The following is a 4,239-nucleotide window of genomic DNA, read 5'->3' on the forward strand; positions in this document are numbered from 1 at the left end:
TTTCCTACCATTAGAAATCGAGTAAATCCGCAAAACTAGGAACCGGCCCGGAATGACCCCAAATTCAGTGGGCAGCCTCATAAAAATATGGCTGATTTTACTGGATTGGTTTCATGTGGAAAGCACGACGTTTTCTTGTAGGAATGCGGGAACCCCGGCAGCTCGCCTGCCGCGGCCAGCGACGTCGGGGACGCTGGCCTGCGCTGTCGAGCCCGCGAGGGCTGTCTCCGCGGCAGGCCCCCCCTGAACGGGGCACGACAGGCCACCGCGCTGGCTCGTCCAGCGTCGACAGTCCCTCGTCCAGGTTTCAGATCGCGCCAAGTCGAACCCATGACCTGCTCAAGCCATCGTGCGCTGCCGAATTCGCATCTGCGTGTAGGCTGCCATTCCACGCGGCAGCCCCTGTTTTCGTCAGCGTGCCCCCCTGACGAATTTTCCTGCCTGGCCCAGTCCAGCGTCCAGCCCCTGTTCGTCGAAAAATCTGCGCTGCTGATTTTCCACGACGAGCCTACTTTCGTCAGCGTGCCCCCCTGACGAATTTTCCTGCCTGGCCCGGCCAGTCCAGCCCCTGTTCGTCGAAAAATCTGCGCTGCCGATTTTCCACGCGGCAGCCCCTGTTTTCGTCAGCGTGCCCCCCTGACGAATTTTCCTGCCTGGCCCGGCCAGTCCAGCCCCTGTTCGTCGAAAAATCTGCGCTGCCGATTTTCCACGCGGCAGCCCCTCTTTTCGTCAGCGTGCCCCCCTGACGAATTTTCCTGCCTGGCCCGGCCGGTCCAGCATCCAGCCCCTGTTCGTCGAAAAATCTGCGCTGCCGATTTTCCACGCGGCAGCCCCTCTTTTCGTCAGCGTGCCCCCCTGACGAATTTTCCTGCCTGGCCCGGCCGGTCCAGCATCCAGCCCCTGTTCGTCGAAAAATCTGCGCTGCCGATTTTCCACGCGGCAGCCCCTGTTTTCCTCAGCGTGCCCCCCTGACGAATGTTCGTCGAAAAATCTGCGCTGCCGATTTTCCACGCGGCAGCCCCTGTTTTCCTCAGCGTGCCCCCCTGACGAATGTTCGTCGAAAAATCTGCGCTGCCGATTTTCCACGCGGCAGCCCCTCTTTTCGTCAGCGTGCCCCCCTGACGAATTTTCCTGCCTGGCCCGGCCGGTCCAGCATCCAGCCCCTGTTCGTCGAAAAATCTGCGCTGCCGATTTTCCACGCGGCAGCCCCTCTTTTCGTCAGCGTGCCCCCCTGACGAATGTTCGTCGAAAAATCTGCGCTGCCGATTTTCCACGCGGCAGCCCCTCTTTTCGTCAGCGTGCCCCCCTGACGAATTTTCCTGCCTGGCCCGGCCGGTCCAGCATCCAGCCCCTGTTCGTCGAAAAATCTGCGCTGCCGATTTTCACCGACGAGCCTACTTTCGTCAGCGTGTCCCCTTGACGAATTTCCCTGCCTGGCCTGGACAGTCCATCTTCCAGCCCATGTTCATCGAAAAATCTGCGCTGCCGATTTCCCCGACGAACCTGCAGCTGCACAAATCTGCGCTGCCGATTTCCCCCCCTGTCGGCATGGCTGCCGCTGCCCCGATGTCCAGACCAACAGTCTTTTTTGTCGACTTTGCCGATTTTGTCCGCGCTGCCGATTCCAACACTACCCCCTGCATCCAAACCAGCATTGTTTCGTCAGCTCTTCCCCTGACGATTTTAGCCCTGTAACAAACAGTAGGCCTCCAATCCCGCCAACGGGAGCCAAGTTGATAGGGAAGAGAATTGAATGACGCGCCTGGTCCTCGCACCCCGCCACCCGAGGGGCCTTTTTCCCGGCAGCCTCTGAAAAACTCTAGCTTTCACGGTCCTCGCCGCCCCTCACCACCATGGCAGGCCTCTAATCCCACCCATCAGCAGTTGTAGCCGATAGGGCAGTGATTTGAATGACGCGTCGCGGGCCGCCGGGTCATCTCACCCGGCCATTAATTGGAGCGTTTTTGGCTGGCCGAGGATGGGGGGATGGATCTCTTCTTCCGAAAAAGCAAACAGTACATCGGGAGTTATGTTGACGGGGCATGGAATTGAATGACCCGTCGCGGGCCGCCGGGTCATCTCACCCGGCCATCCCGGGGAGCGTTTTTCCCGGCAGCATCGGGGAAACTCTTGCTTTCACTGCCCGCTGCCCAAGTCCCCACTCGCATCGGCCCCCCGCGCCAACAAGCCAACGCTGCCGAATCGGCAGACACTGCTGCCGAGTCTGCCGACACTGCCCCGCGGGCTGCCACTGCCCCAGTGTCTAAACCAGCGGTCTTTCTCATCGAGCCTTGGACTATCCAGTCCGTCCTGACTCATCGCCAGCACCTGCTGCCGATTCTGCCGACTTTGCCGATTTTCTCGGCGCTGCCGATTCCAACACTGCGCCCACCGTGTCTGAACCAGCGCTGTTTCCTCAGCGTGTCCCCTCGACGAATTTTCCTGCCTGGCCTGGACAGTCCACCGTCCAGCCCGTGTTCGTCGAAAAATCTGCGCTGCCGATTCTGCCGACTTTGCCGATTTCGTCGGCGCTGCCGATTCCACCACTGCCCGCCGTGCCTGAACCAGCGCTGTTTCGTCAGCGTGTCCCCTCGACAAATTTTCCTGCCTGGCCTGGACAGTCCATCGTCCAGCCCATGTTCGTCGCAAAATCTGCGCTGCCGATTTTCCCCGACGAACCTGCAGCCGCACAAATCTGCGCTGCCGAATCTGCCGACACTGTCCCGCGGGCTGCCACTGCCCCAGTGTCTAAACCAGCAGTCTTTCTCGTCGAGCCTTGGACTATCCAGCCCGTCCAGACCCATCGCCAGCACCCGCTGCCGATTCTGCCGACTTTGCCGATTTCGTCGGCGCTGCCGATTCCAACACTGCCCGCCGTGCCTGAACCAGCGCTGTTTCGTCAGCGTGTCCCCTCGATGAATTTTCCTGCATGGCCCGGCCAGTCCAGCGTCCAGCCCATGTTCGTCGAAAAATCTGCGCTGCCGATTCTGCCGACTTTGCCGATTTCGTCGGCGCTGCCGATTCCAACACTGCCCCCCGTGCCTGAACCAGCGCTGTTTCGTCAGCGTGTCCCCTCGACAAATTTTCCTGCCTGGCCTGGACAGTCCATCGTCCAGCCCATGTTCGTCGAAAAATCTGCGCTGCCGATTTTCCCCGACGAACCTGCAGCCGCACAAATCTGCGCTGCCGAATCTGCCAACACTGTCCCGCGGGCTGCCACTGCCCCAGTGTCTCAACCTGCGGTCTTTCTCGTCGAGCCTTGGACTATCCAGCCCGTCCAGACCCATCGCCAGCACCCGCTGCCAATTCTGCCGACTTTGCCGGTTTCATCGGCGCTGCCGATTCCAACACTGCGCCCACCGTGTCTAAACCAGCGCTGTTTCTTCAGCGTGTCCCCTCGATGAATTTTCCTGCATGGCCCGGCCAGTCCAGCGTCCAGCCCATGTTCGTCGAAAAATCTGCGCTGCCGATTCCCCCCTGTTGGCATGGCTGCCGCTGCCCCCTTGTCTGGACCAACAGTCTTTTCCGTCAAGCCCTGGACCATAAATCGTGCAGACTCACAGTCAGCACCTGCTGCCGACTTTGCCGATTTCGCCGGCTCTGCCGATTCCGAGCCAACGCTGCCGAAACAGACACTGCTGCCGAATCTGCCGACGCTGTCCCGCGGGCTGCCACTGCCCCAGTGTCTAAGCCAGCAGTCTTTCTCGTCGAGCCTTGGACTATCCAGCCCGTCCAGACTCATCGCCAGCACCTGCTGCCGATTCTGCCGACTTTGCCGATTTCGTCGGCGCTGCCGATTCCAGCACTGCCCGCCGTGCCTGAACCAGCGCTGTTTCGTCAGCGTGTCCCCTCGACGACTTTTCCTGCCTGGCCTGGACAGTCCAGCGTCCAGCCCATGCTCGTCAGACAATCTGCGCTGCCGATTTTCCCCGACGAACCTGCAGCCGCACAAATCTGCGCTGCCGAATCTGCCAACACTGTCCCGCGGGCTGCCACTGCCCCAGTGTCTCAACCTGCGGTCTTTCTCGTCGAGCCTTGGACTATCCAGCCCGTCCAGACCCATCGCCAGCACCCGCTGCCGATTCTGCCGACTTTGCCGATTTCGTCGGCGCTGCCGATTCCAGCACTGCCCGCCGTGCCTGAACCAGCGCTGTTTCGTCAGCGTGTCCCCTCGACGACTTTTCCTGCCTGGCCTGGACAGTCCAGCGTCCAGCCCATGCTCGTCAGACAATCTGCGCT

The sequence above is a fragment of the Populus nigra genome, chromosome 2 (genome assembly GCF_951802175.1).
Source record: "Populus nigra chromosome 2, ddPopNigr1.1, whole genome shotgun sequence".
Lineage (NCBI taxonomy): Eukaryota > Viridiplantae > Streptophyta > Magnoliopsida > Malpighiales > Salicaceae > Populus > Populus nigra.